At 31.3% G+C, this 15928-nt stretch overlaps 1 protein-coding gene across 3 annotated transcripts in view; it reads right to left on the minus strand.

The window, feature by feature from the left end:
- The window catches only part of LOC119603225 (G-protein coupled receptor Mth2-like), a 52551-nt gene that overhangs the window by 25518 nt on the left and 11105 nt on the right, over positions 1–15928 (minus strand). For all 3 annotated transcript variants that reach the window (XM_037955203.1, XM_037955202.1, XM_037955204.1), the window contains exon 2: positions 6469–6516. The gene's annotated coding sequence lies outside the window, so the exon portion shown is untranslated. The remainder of the gene's footprint in view (positions 1–6468; positions 6517–15928) is intronic.

Below are 15928 nucleotides of genomic sequence, written 5' to 3' on the forward strand. Positions count from 1 at the left end.
ATAGACTAGACTATAGACTAGACTATAGACTAGACTAGACTAGACTATAGACTAGACTATAGACTAGACTATAGACTAGACTATAGACTAGACTATAGACTACACTATAGACTAGACTATAGACTAGACTATAGACTAGACTATAGACTAGACTATAGAATAGACTATAGACTAGACTATAGACTAGACTATAGACTAGACTATAGACTAGACTATAGACTAGACTATAGACTAGTCTATAGACTAGACTATAGACTAGACTATAGAATAGACTATAGAATAGACTATAGAATAGACTATAGACTAGACTATAGACTAGACTATAGACTAGACTATAGACTAGAATATAGACTAGAATATAGACTAGACTAGAATATAGACTAACTAGACTATAGACTAGACTATAGACTAGACTATAGACTAAACTATAGACTAGACAATAGACTAAACTATAGACTAGACAATAGACTAGACTATAGACTAGACTATAGACTAGACTATAGACTAGACTATAGACTAGACTATAGACTACACTATAGACTAGACTATAGACTACACTATAGACTAGACTATAGACTAGACTATAGACTAGACTATAGACTAGACTATAGACTACACTATAGACTAGACTATAGACTACACTATAGACTAGACTATAGACTAGACTATAGACTAGACTATAGACTAGACTATAGACTAGACTATAGACTAGACTATAGACTAGACTATAGACTAGACTATAGACTAGACTATAGACTAGACTATAGACTAGACTATAGACTAGACTATAGACTAGACTATAGACTAGACTATAGACTAGACTATAGGCTAGACTATAGACTAGACTATAGACCAGAATATAGACTAGACTATAGACTAGACTATAGACTAGACTATAGACTAGACTATAGACTACACTATAGACTAGACTATAGACTACACTATAGACTAGACTATAGACTAGACTATAGACTAGACTATAGACTACACTATAAACTAGACTATAGACTACACTATAGACTACACTATAGACTAGACTATAGACTAGACTATAGACTAGACTAAAGGCTAGACTATAGACTAGACTATAGACTAGAATATAGACTAGACTATAGACTGGACTATAGACTAGACTATAGACTAGACTATAGACTAGACTATAGACTAGACTATAGACTAGACTAGACTAGACTATAGACTAGACTATTGACTAGACTATAGACCAGACTATAGAATAGACTATAGAATAGACTATAGACTAGACTATAGACTAGACTATAGACTAGACTATAGACTAGACTATAGACTAGACTATAGACTAGACTATAGACTAGACTATAGACTAGACTATAGACTAGACTATAGACTAGACTATAGACTAGACTATAGACTAGACTATAGACTAGACTATAGACTAGACTATAGACTAGACTATAGACTAGACTATAGACTAGACTATAGACTAGACTATAGACTAGACTATAGACTAGACTATAGACTAGACTATAGACTAGACTATAGACTAGACTATAGACTAGACTATAGACTAGACTATAGACTAGACTATAGACTAGACTATAGACTAGACTATAGACTAGACTATAGACTAGACTATAGACTAGACTATAGACTAGACTATAGACTAGACTATAGACTAGACTATAGACTAGACTATAGACTAGACTATAGACTAGACTATAGACTAGACTATAGACTAGACTATAGACTAGACTATAGACTAGACTATAGACTAGACTATAGACTAGACTATAGACTAGACTATAGACTAGACTATAGACTAGACTATAGACTAGACTATAGACTAGACTATAGACTAGACTATAGACTAGACTATAGACTAGACTATAGACTAGACTATAGACTAGACTATAGACTAGACTATAGACTAGACTATAGACTAGACTATAGACTAGACTATAGACTAGACTATAGACTAGACTATAGACTAGACTATAGACTAGACTATAGACTAGACTATAGACTAGACTATAGACTAGACTATAGACTAGACTATAGACTAGACTATAGACTAGACTATAGACTAGACTATAGACTAGACTATAGACTAGACTATAGACTAGACTATAGACTAGACTATAGACTAGACTATAGACTAGACTATAGACTAGACTATAGACTAGACTATAGACTAGACTATAGACTAGACTATAGACTAGACTATAGACTAGACAATAGACTAGACTATATACTAGACTATAGACTAGACTATAGACTAGACTATAGACTAGACTATAGACTAGACTATAGACTTGACTATAGACTAGACTATAGACTGGACTATAGACTAGACTATAGACTAGACTATAGACTAGACTAGACTATAGACTAGACTATAGACTAGACTATAGACTAGACCATAGACTAAACTATAGACTAGACTATAGACTAGACCATAGACTAAACTATAGACTAGACTATACTATAGACTAGACGGAGAATTATCAAGCGATCCGGCCGATTTCTGGAATTACTTAGGTGTAGATTCGAACAAAATGTATGCATTTTCATCGCAAGCAATGATTGGTTACATTTTTTTGCAAAACGAAAATCACAATTGTTTTATTTCCTCCAACGAACAAATCTATTATAAACGATTAAATCATTTTATAGCAAATAAATTTTTACAACCAACAGAGTCATATTAGAGTGGTAATAATGGCAATAGATAAATTTGATTACATGTGTATAATTGAGTATTTTCATACAAGTTATTATTAATAAATTCCCCTTAAGTTAAATGCAGTGGTTGGCAAAAAAGAGAAAAAGTCATAATTAAATTGTACAAAGTATAAACTGGAAAAGTAATTTCTGTTATAAATTTTCTAGAGTTCATGGAATTTTGTTTAGTTATATTTGTGTTGTGCATTCGATCCTGTTGTTTGTAGATGCCAACCACTGTTTTAATGTCTCTACTCTCGCTATTTTATTAACTCTCCCACTCATTTATTGTCATATTTCCACTCTCCTGCACTTGAAATCTATTGCCGTTATAATAAATTTTATTGTCAATTAATAGAATTGTTGGTGTCTAGATTAAAATCATATATAAACCGAACATTATGATCCAAACATGCACATCCGTAGTTTATGGGGTGATGTATACAATACACTCAACGAAATTGTTCTTTTTTTTATCTATATTTGAGACAAATAAATAATGTGTAAATGTAGTAAATATATAATTTAATTGTTTCATACATATCAATTGCAATTTTATTCAGTGTAATAAATATATTTAGATTTGTTTAAGAATTATAATTAAATGCATTTAATATCATGTTATTAGTAATTATTTTAAATTATTATGAAGATTTTGTTTATTGCAAAAAAAAACACAAACAAAATTATTATTTAAACATTGCATAATATATTTATTATAAAACGTGAAGTTTTAGCAAAACTCATCTATTAATCAAATACTGAGGGAAAAACCTATTGAAGTGATGACTTTAATGAGAATATTTAACAATTGATACTGAATGCTTTTGATTAAGGTTCTGTAAATCGATTTTAAATCCATAGAACCATTGCTACAGCTAGAGCATATGCTGTAGTTAAGAGCCTGATCCAACGTCTCGAGATTTTATATTCTAATTTGTATACCCCCCATCAAAAACCATGAGGGTATATAGATTTTGTTATTACATTTCTGATACATCAAAATCAGAAAACATATGTTTATATTTTGACTCCTCATTAGATCCTAGAACGATCTAGCCATATCCTTCTGTCTAGCTGTCTATTGAAAGCCTGAACGGAAAGCTAGAGGTCTAAAATTTTCCAAAAATATTGTCCATTGTTAATATATATCGGTCCACGATTTTACCTATCTCCCGTATATGTATGTGTCTCCCCGCAAAATCACTTTTAACAAAATCGGTACATAATTAACTCAAGTCCCCAAGAAGGCCTTTCATATCAATATCAATAAATGATAAAATTAAACTAAATTTATTACAAGTCTAAGAAATTAGTAAATCATTTACCATTTTGTGAATACCATAACTAAATAATTACCCATTAAAATTTTAAATAAAACCACACGAATTAGAAGAAAATAGTTTTGAAGAGTTTTGTTAATTAGTTTTCATTAAATTTAATTTAACAATTTAGAGTGGCCTCTTAACATTTAAACAAATAAATAGGTGTTTTTATTTATTTTGCTTAAAAATTAACACAACCCTCTAGACATGCTATTAGGGATTTGAACAGTTCTCAAAACTATTTTATATTTACACTCATATCAAAATATCAAAATAAAAACCCTCTTTATTTTATTAGAGATAAGCAAAAAGTTGCCTCTCTTTAAAACGAACCTAAATTCTAACCAAACAGGAATTGACTATGTAGTGGAACTAGTCAATACACTGATCTGCTGGTCTGCTATATATTTACTAGTTTTTTCATTATTCTTTGGACTATTGTATTGACTATTTCGCAAAAGTTCTTAGTATAAAAAAAAAATATTTGAAATATCGTAGGGGTACTGCGGTACTGTTCTACACTGGTCTATAGGAATCATTATTAATTCCGATATGTATTGTACTGCTTTCAATATTAGATGGTGTTAAATAAAATTAATTTGTAAAATTTCCCATCAAACAAAATTAATATTTATAATTAATTGATGGGAAAAAACAAGACAATCTTGAATAAAGAAATATCTAAATAAAAACACTTGAAAAATTTAGGAGGTGAAGAACCAAAACTGTAATATCAAGCTGTTCCTATCTTTAAAATTATATAAAACAAAGTGTGAGATAATAATCAAAATTCTTTATTCGTTTGGAAGGCTATTTTATATGGAATATGTATAACATCATGCTTATGTCCGCTTTGCTGTGTGGAACGCATTAGAAGTGTATAAATTACATTGATTCAGACGCATAGATATATCAGTCTGAATTTTATCGATGGAATGGGTTATATTGGCTTTAAATGCCGCCGTGATTTGTATCTTATTTGCATAGACCTGTGACTTAAGAAAACTCCATATGAAAATATCTAACGGGGTTAGTGGCCCGATCTCTCGTATGGCTGTCCCGTTGAAATCATATGTTCATGTCATACGATTCATACGAAAAAATGTTGTTAATCATTGATCTCGGTCTTTTTTCGGTGGTCTTTTTTGACGACTCACCAAAGCCCCTATGTGTAACTTAAACGCGGGTGGCAACTTTCGTACATGCTTCTACCGGTCCGTGTACAAGCCTATGCTCAATTACTCAAGTTATTCAATCTCTGACCATTGCTGCCCCGTTGCTTAACTTCTGACATATAAAAACATCACTTCCGTTTACAACCACGCAGCTGGGATGGCCCCTGTTGAGTCGGCAACAGCACCTAGAGACGTATTCGGTAGTCCGAAACACGTATCCATCAAACAAGCCGAGGACTTTGTTTTTACTTACGGGGAACACACTGTGCTAAATCTGGTATGAACAGAACTTTCCCTGAACATACCTGGACAAGGAAGGAAAATTCAATGGTATTACTTGTACAAAATACCGTTCATCCGTCATCATTCAAAATAGCACACTTCTCATTCATCTGACACACCCATAGAGAAGAACATCTGAAACATTCACTCTAGGTAAACGGGCGGATAAGATACGTATACCCCTACATTTCTCCTGAATCATATACATTTAACACGAACTCATGTCCAACGCTTAGTCCTACAGTCACTCCTCTGTGGAGTATCTGTTGGCTTCGGCAACAGTACCGTGTTTATACCGAAATATTGTTTTTAGTGTGCATCAGTCTTAAAACCAGCTACTTCATGGACCACAGGGACAAAGTCCTGCGTGCAACTGGTCACCTGTAGTACCAGATTATGTGGTCCTTTGGTCCGATATCTAGGTTAATCAAATAATTCCAAGTTTCTCTAAATGAGATAGCGAAACATTCTAGGATAACACTAATATTTTTGCCCTGATCTATACAAGTATCAGGATAACTGTACAGCTAATAAATTAGCCAAATTGTAAGTCACTCGTTCAATACAAGTTGGTGGTTGATTAAAAGAACATGTCAGACCTCGAGGTCTACCGATTCTACATATGATGCCTTCAGATCAGGCTTACTTATATGCTCTTATCAGTAATTATAATAGGCACTCAAGTCAGAAGATTCATAATACAATGATTGTTGCAGAAACTGCCTTAATAAAGAGGAAGATTTCTGTGAGGTCTAGATCAGTTATCTTGGTTATCACAATGGGATCTGAAATGGAAATAAGCCTAAATGCTTTGTTCATGAAGAGCCAAACCTAAAAATCCAAACTAAACCATGATTCTTTCTAGTCACTAGCTTTCTTACATGTAATGATATTACCATCAATATGTATGTATCAGTACCCAATAGACTTATCCACTGACAGTTTTAAAAAGTATTTTCTATAAATTTATATATCAATCAACTTACCGATTTGTTGAATATTTTTTATGAGATTTTGTTACACGCTGTAGTTATCTGCAATTAAAAAAATACATAAATTTTCCATTAAACAAACGGTATTGATTGTAGAAAATTTATTATTTTAAATAATTATCACACTACCCACGTATGATTGAATCAATGATTGACTGACAGTACAGTAATTTTAATTGTTGCGCTTGACATCAAATGAAAACTTTAGTACTTTGAATATTTTTTCGTTAAATTTGTATTTATTTAAGCTCATGAATGCCTAAACAAACTTTTAAATATTTACATAATATTATTTATTTACTAAATATTCTAAAGTTGTTGTAAAATGCAAAAAACAAAACATCAATATATATTTTTTTAACAAGTTGTTAAAACGACTTGTTAAATAATAAAATTTAAAAGATGATGATTTTGAAAATCTAAAACTCCCAGAAAAAAGTTGTTGCCGAAAAGACCCGCTACAAAAAGTATGTATTTGTTTTATTTTATGCAAATTCTTAAGTAAATCTTTATTATTTATTTAGAGCTTTTTTTAATGTTGTTTAAATTGTTTATTTATTTATTTGGTTTTTGTGGTTTTTCAACGTTAAAACTATTTGATTATAAACAAATGCTTTTATTGTTTCTTGGTTTTTGGTTTTAATTTCGTTTGTGTGTTTTTCATATTCTTAAATCATGATGTGCATTTTAAATAAATGTATTTAATATTTAAATTAGGGTGACACACACTGGTTGTCACTAAAGTATGAAATGTTTTTGTACCGGCGAATTTTTTTAACCTGAAGTTTCTTGAACAGAAAATATGTACATATTAGTCACTAGTTCGAAAACAAAGAACTTTACGGATTGAAGTCAAGTGACTATTGTTCGAAATGCTGCTTGTGCTATAAATGCGATAAAAAATGGATCCATTACAATAACCCAAAGCGCTAAGAAATCCTATGTTAAAACGAAATCTCCATGGCACTAAGGTAATGCTCTGATTTGGTGGGATCGAACCATTAAAGGGAACCTCTAACGAATGCAACTGATTCGTTTAAAGTGAGCAATGGCCGAAAATCGCCCAGGTTATGAGACAAAACAGGAAAGCGGAATTACAAGTCTCTGTTAAATTACGCAATATCTATTTAAAACTATTTTGAAATAAGTAATTGGGACAATTTGTCTCATACACCTTATAGTCCAGACTTTGAACTGCCCGTCTACTATCTATTAGACTAGACTATATACTAGATTAGTCTATAGTCTCGTCTAGTCTAGTCTTGTCTAGTCTTGTCTTGTCTAGTCTAGTCTAGTCTAGTCTAGTCTAGTCTAGTCTAGTCTAGTCTAGTCTAGTCTAGTCTAGTCTATAGTCTAGTCTAGTCTATAGTCTAGTCTAGTCTAGTCTATAGTCTAGTCTATAGTCTAGTCTATAGTCTAGTCTATAGTCTAGTCTATAGTCTAGTCTATAGTCTAGTCTATAGTCTAGTCTATAGTCTAGTCTATAGTCTAGTCTATAGTCTAGTCTATAGTCTAGTCTATAGTCTAGTCTATAGTCTAGTCTATAGTCTAGTCTATAGTCTAGTCTATAGTCTAGTCTATAGTCTAGTCTATAGTCTAGTCTATAGTCTAGTCTATAGTCTAGTCTATAGTCTAGTCTATAGTCTAGTCTATAGTCTAGTCTATAGTCTAGTCTATAGTCTAGTCTATTAGTCTAGTCTATAGTCTAGTCTATAGTCTAGTCTAGTCTAGTCTATAGTCTAGTCTATAGTCTAGTCTATAGTCTAGTCTATAGTCTAGTCTATAGTCTAGTCTATAGTCTAGTCTATAGTCTAGTCTATAGTCTAGTCTATAGTCTAGTCTATAGTCTAGTCTATAGTCTAGTCTATAGTCTAGTCTATAGTCTAGTCTATAGTCTAGTCTATAGTCTAGTCTATAGTCTAGTCTATAGTCTAGTCTATAGTCTAGTCTATAGTCTAGTCTATAGTCTAGTCTAGTCTATAGTCTAGTCTATAGTCTAGTCTATAGTCTAGTCTATAGTCTAGTCTATAGTCTAGTCTATAGTCTAGTCTATAGTCTAGTCTATAGTCTAGTCTATAGTCTAGTCTATAGTCTAGTCTATAGTCTAGTCTATAGTCTAGTCTATAGTCTAGTCTATAGTCTAGTCTATAGTCTAGTCTATAGTCTAGTCTATAGTCTAGTCTATAGTCTAGTCTATAGTCTAGTCTATAGTCTAGTCTATAGTCTAGTCTATAGTCTAGTCTATAGTCTAGTCTATAGTCTAGGCTATAGTCTATAGTCTAGTCTATAGTCTAGGCTATAGTCTAGTCTATAGTCTAGTCTATAGTCTAGTCTATAGTCTAGTCTATAGTCTAGTCTATAGTCTAGTCTATAGTCTAGTCTATAGTCTAGTCTATAGTCTAGTCTATAGTCTAGTCTATAGTCTAGTCTATAGTCTAGTCTATAGTCTAGTCTATAGTCTAGTCTATAGTTTAGTCTATAGTCTAGTCTATAGTCTAGTCTATAGTCTAGTCTATAGTCTAGTCTATAGTCTAGTCTATAGTCTAGTCTATAGTCTAGTCTATAGTCTAGACTATAGTCTAGTCTATAGTCTAGTCTATAGTCTAGTATATAGTCTAGTATATAGTCTAGTATAGACTAGACTATAGTCTAGATTATAGTCTAGACTAGTCTATAGTCTAGACTAGACTTTAGACTAGACTATAGACTAGACTATAGACTAGACTATAGACTAGACTATAGACTAGACTATAGACTAGACTATAGACTAGACTATAGACTAGACTATAGACTAGACTATAGACTAGACTAGACTATAGACTAGGCTATAGACTAGACTATAGACTAGACTATAGACTAGACTATAGACTAGACTATAGACTAGACTATAGACTAGACTATAGACTAGACTATAGACTAGACTATAGACTAGACTATAGACTAGACTATAGACTAGACTATAGACTAGACTAGACTATAGACTAGACTATAGACTAGACTATAGACTAGACTATAGACTAGACTATAGACTAGACTATAGACTAGACTATAGACTAGACTATAGACTAGACTATAGACTAGACTATAGACTAGACTATAGACTAGACTATAGACTAGACTATAGACTAGACTATAGACTAGACTATAGACTAGACTATAGACTAGACTATAGACTAGACTATAGACTAGACTATAGACTAGACTATAGACTAGACTATAGACTAGACTATAGACTAGACTATAGACTAGACTATAGACTAGACTATAGACTAGACTATAGACTAGACTATAGACTAGACTATAGACTAGACTATAGACTAGACTATAGACTAGACTATAGACTAGACTATAGACTAGACTATAGACTAGACTATAGACTAGACTATAGACTAGACTATAGACTAGACTATAGACTAGACTATAGACTAGACTAGACTATAGACTAGACTATAGACTAGACTATAGACTAGACTATAGACTAGACTATAGACTAGACTATAGACTAGACTATAGACTAGACTATAGACTAGACTATAGACTAGACTATAGACTAGACTATAGACTAGACTATAGACTAGACTATAGACTAGACTATAGACTAGACTATAGACTAGACTATAGACTAGACTATAGACTAGACTATAGACTAGACTATAGACTAGACTATAGACTAGACTATAGACTAGACTATAGACTAGACTATAGACTAGACTATAGACTAGACTATAGACTAGACTATAGACTAGACTATAGACTAGACTATAGACTAGACTATAGACTAGACTATAGACTAGACTATAGACTAGACTATAGACTAGGCTATAGACTAGACTATAGACTAGACTATAGACTAGACTGTAGACTAGACTATAGACTAGACTATAGACCAGACTATAGACCAGACTATAGACCAGACTATAGACCAGACTATAGACCAGACTATAGACTAGACTATATAGACGCGGTGTTTTTTGATATCAAAAAGTACTGAAGTTGCCAAAGAGAATGGGGTTTGACTAGATCGTCTGGGACCCCGACCAATATTTCGAAGAGTTTCAAACGGAATGACTAAATTTATTAAATGAAGGTTATTAATTTATTTGGATAATTTAGTACCACCTTATTGTTTACAAATAAATACTAATAAAAATAAAGTTAATGTTTGTCTTGTCTTCTTTGTCTTTCAGCGTTGATTTAAAACAACTTGTTGGAACATATATTTTAAATGTGATATTTTTTAATTAAAATACAATATAGTATGGACATTACAGTGGCTCATCAATTTAGTAATTTTGGAATATCACAAAATAGTTGTTGAGGTTAAATCAAACAGATATGTAAAGTATAGAATAAATAATATTATGGGTCATATTCTCCTCCATTTTACTATATTGGAAAGTAAAGACAAAAAACATATTAAATTTATCCTTTGTTTCCCTCGGTATACAAATGAGAAAATTACTTTTGCTTCCAACTAATAACAATATGTTTAAAATCATATAATTGTTAATTTATCATGTGAATATTTTCCATAATTAGTTCAATTAAAATTTGTTTTTTATAAAAATTATTACAATAATAGCAATGCATTTTTATTTAAAGACTAGTTTACAATGATTTTTTTTTTATAATTTTTGATTTTAATTCAATTTATAAACAAATAGTTTAGAAAGAAATATGCAAATTGTTAAGTTTAATAAGAAATTTTATTTTAGTTCCGTGATATTATTTATGTTTAGAATTGAAAAGAAACTGATATCTCTATAAAAAGTCATAAATTAATATATTTTATAATGCTGAAGTCCTCGTTTAAGTTAGAGTTAAAAGGTCTAAAATTGTAAAAGGTGATTATAGAAATATTCATACAAAAAATGTAAAGTTATATGATATCTAATTGTCTGATTTATAGAAAAATGGTAATTAGGTTTTGCAATTCTATCTAAAATCAAAACATATTTAAGATTTATGGAACTGGTATATTACCTTCTGTCTTACTCTATTGCCACTTTACCTTTCAAAACATGAGACGGAAACTTGCTTCTAGTGCGTCATATTTAAAAATTAAAATATTCTAAAATTTTTATTTAATAATTTGTAAACAAACTACTGGTTCTATAAAGATGCCATTATTAAAAATATATAAATGTTAGGCCATGTAGAATTAAGTATGTATTTCAATTCCACAATGACCTACTTTGGCTCCTACTTTATTAGCTGCTTAAAATACATACATATATCCCCAACAAAAGACTAAATTTTCATGGTAAGTATGTATGTATTTCTTTTGTCTGTATTAAAGGAATCTCAAATTTCTGTATTAATAAAAAATATTTGTTTTTAAAAAACACCCTTTTCCACTAAATGATAAAAATAAAATAATTAGCTAAACACACATTTTTCATCTGTCCAATGATCATATTACAAAAACCAAACCAAAAAGAACACACATTTCAATTTATTTAGGAATTTTGCAATTCTCTAGTTGTTTTAAAGTCATGTGTCTGGCGATATCTGCCAATTTTTCGCTTGTGTTCTTTTTCATTAGAAAACAGACAACAAAACAATTCGTTAACAAATTATTAATTAGTTTTCTAGTTAATTATGTTAATCTTTCAAATAAATAAAAAAAACACGATGCTTAAGTTAAACATTTAAGTATAGTGAATTTCTAATAATTTTTTTATACATATATATTAAATAGGGACGGTTCTAAAATATCAACAATTCAGTAACAATTGAGGAATATATTTTATTGCGAGAAATGTAGACAAAATCTTTTAGCAAAAGTAATAAAATAAATATACAGTAAGAAACAAAAGTAAAGGTACGTTCATATCTATGAAATATTTGACGTAAGTAATGTGTAGTCTAGTCTATAGTCTAGTCTATAGTCTAGTCTATAGTCTAGTCTATAGTCTAGTCTAGTCTAGTCTATAGTCTAGTCTATAGTCTAGTCTATAGTCTAGTCTATAGTCTAGTCTATAGTCTAGTCTATAGTCTAGTCTATAGTCTAGTCTATAGTCTAGTCTATAGTCTAGTCTATAGTCTAGTCTATAGTCTAGTCTATAGTCTAGTCTATAGTCTAGTCTATAGTCTAGTCTATAGTCTAGTCTATAGTCTAGTCTATAGTCTAGTCTATAGTCTAGTCTATAGTCTAGTCTATAGTCTAGTCTATAGTCTAGTCTATATAGTATAGTCTATAGTCTAGTCTATAGTCTAGTCTATAGTCTAGTCTATAGTCTAGTCTATAGTCTAGTCTATAGTCTAGTCTATAGTCTAGTCTATAGTCTAGTCTATAGTCTAGTCTATAGTCTAGTCTATAGTCTAGTCTATAGTCTAGTCTATAGTCTAGTCTATAGTCTAGTCTATAGTCTAGTCTAGTCTATAGTCTAGTCTATAGTCTAGTCTATAGTCTAGTCTATAGTCTAGTCTATAGTCTAGTCTAGTCTAGTCTATAGTCTAATCTATAGTCTAGTCTATAGTCTAGTCTATAGTCTAGTCTATAGTCTAGTCTATAGTCTAGTCTATAGTCTAGTCTATAGTCTAGTCTATAGTCTAGTCTATAGTCTAGTCTATAGTCTAGTCTATAGTCTAGTCTATAGTCTAGTCTATAGTCTAGTCTATAGTCTAGTCTATGTCTAGTCTATAGTCTAGTCTATAGTCTAGTCTATAGTCTAGTCTATAGTAGTCTATAGTCTAGTCTATAGTCTAGTCTATAGTCTAGTCTATAGTCTAGTCTATAGTCTAGTCTATAGTCTAGTCTATAGTCTAGTCTATAGTCTAGTCTATAGTCTAGTCTATAGTCTAGTCTATAGTCTAGTCTATAGTCTAGTCTATAGTCTAGTCTATAGTCTAGTCTATAGTCTAGTCTATAGTCTAGTCTATAGTCTAGTCTATAGTCTAGTCTATAGTCTAGTCTAGTCTAGTCTAGTCTATAGTCTAGTCTATAGTCTAGTCTATAGTCTAGTCTATAGTCTAGTCTATAGTCTAGTCTATAGTCTAGTCTATAGTCTAGTCTATAGTCTAGTCTATAGTCTAGTCTATAGTCTAGTCTATAGTCTAGTCTATAGTCTAGTCTATAGTCTAGTCTATAGTCTAGTCTATAGTCTAGTCTATAGTCTAGTCTATAGTCTAGTCTATAGTCTAGTCTATAGTCTAGTCTATAGTCTAGTCTATAGTCTAGTCTATAGTCTAGTCATAGTCTAGTCTAAGTCTAGTCTATAGTCTAGTCTATAGTCTAGTCTATAGTCTAGTCTATAGTCTAGTCTATAGTCTAGTCTAGTCTATAGTCTAGTCTATAATCTAGTCTATAGTCTAGTCTATAGTCTAGTCTATAGTCTAGTCTATAGTCTAGTCTATAGTCTAGTCTATAGTCTAGTCTATAGTCTACTATAGTCTAGTCTATAGTTTAGTCTACAGTCTAGTCTATAGTCTAATCTATAGTCTAGTCTATAGTCTAGTCTATAGTCTAGTCTATAGTCTAGTCTATAGTCTAGTCTATAGTCTAGTCTATAGTCTAGTCTATAGTCTAGTCTATAGTCTAGTCTATAGTCTAGTCTATAGTCTAGTCTATAGTCTAGTCTATAGTCTAGTCTATAGTCTAGTCTATAGTCTAGTCTATAGTCTAGTCTATAGTCTAGTCTATAGTCTAGTCTATAGTCTAGTCTATAGTCTAGTCTATAGTCTAGTCTATAGTCTAGTCTATAGTCTAGTCTATAGTCGTCTATAGTCTAGTCTATAGTCTAGTCTATAGTCTAGTCTATAGTCTAGTCTATAGTCTAGTCTATAGTCTAGTCTATAGTCTAGTCTATAGTCTAGTCTATAGTCTAGTCTATAGTCTAGTCTATAGTCTAGTCTATAGTCTAGTCTATAGTCTAGTCTATAGTCTAGTCTATAGTCTAGTCTATAGTCTAGTCTATAGTCTAGTCTATAGTCTAGTCTATAGTCTAGTCTATAGTCTAGTCTATAGTCTAGTCTATAGTCTAGTCTATAGTCTAGTCTATAGTCTAGTCTATAGTCTAGTCTATAGTCTAGTCTATAGTCTAGTCTATAGTCTAGTCTATAGTCTAGTCTAGTCTATAGTCTAGTCTATAATCTAGTCTATAGTCTAGTCTATAGTCTAGTCTATAGTCTAGTCTATGGTCTAGTCTATGGTCTAGTCTATAGTCTAGTCCATAGTCTAGTCTATAGTCTAGTCTATAGTCTAGTCTATAGTCTAGTCTATAGTCTAGTCTATAGTCTAGTCTATAGTCTAGTCTATAGTCTAGTCTATAGTCTAGTCTATGGTCTAGTCTATGGTCTAGTCTATAGTCTAGTCCATAGTCTAGTCTATAGTCTAGTCTATAGTCTAGTCTATAGTCTAGTCTATAGTCTAGTCTATAGTCTAGTCTATAGTGTAGTCTATAGTCTAGTCTATAGTGTAGTCTATAGTCTAGTCTATAGTCTAGTCTATAGTCTAGTCTATAGTCTAGTCTATAGTCTAGTCTATAGTCTAGTCTATAGTCTAGTCTATAGTCTAGTCTATAGTCTAGTCTATAGTCTAGTCTATAGTCTAGTCTATAGTCTAGTCTATAGTCTAGTCTATAGTCTAGTCTATAGTCTAGTCTATAGTCTAGTCTATAGTCTAGTCTATAGTCTAGTCTATAGTCTTCTATAGTCTAGTCTATAGTCTAGTCTATAGTCTAGTCTATAGTCTAGTCTATAGTCTAGTCTATAGTCTAGTCTATAGTCTAGTCTATAGTCTAGTCTATAGTCTAGTCTATTAGTCTAGTCTATATGTCTAGTCTATAGTCTAGTCTATAGTCTAGTCTATAAGTCTAGTCTATAGTCTAGTCTATAGTCTAGTCTATAGTTCTAGTCTATAGTCTAGTCTATAGCTAGTCTATAGTCTAGTCTATAGTCTAGTCTATAGTCTAGTCTATAGTTCTAGTCTAGTCTATAATCTAGTCTATAGTCTAGTCTATAGTCTAGTCTATAGTCTAGTCTATAGTCTAGTCTATAGTCTAGTCTATAGTCTAGTCTACTAGTCTATAGTCTAGTCTATTAGTCTAGTCTATAGTCTAGTCTATAGGTCTAGTCTATAGGTCTAGTCTATAGTCTAGTCTATAGTCTAGTCTATAGTCTTATATATAGTGTAGTCAAGTCTATAGTCTAGTCAAGTCTATAGTCTAGCCTAGTCTATAGTATAGTCTATAGTCTAGTCTTTAGTCTAGTCTATAGTCAAAAGGTAAAATTAGAAAATTTTTTGTTTCAATAATATTTCATATTATGAACGATGTTTTCATAAATATTACGTAAAAAGTATTTACGAAATTAATTGTTTCTTAAAATTAATCATAGATTATTTTAAGTGTGAAAGCTTTTGTTTGCCACTGCAAATTGTTGTCACATAAATTATACTAATAAAAAAACTATAAAAAACAAAATGGTCAATTAACAAAAGCCAACACGTCAT

Source organism: Lucilia sericata, unplaced genomic scaffold (assembly GCF_015586225.1).
Source record: "Lucilia sericata isolate MDLA Ls3-8-SP2 unplaced genomic scaffold, ASM1558622v1 Contig000284F_arrow, whole genome shotgun sequence".
NCBI lineage: Eukaryota > Metazoa > Arthropoda > Insecta > Diptera > Calliphoridae > Lucilia > Lucilia sericata.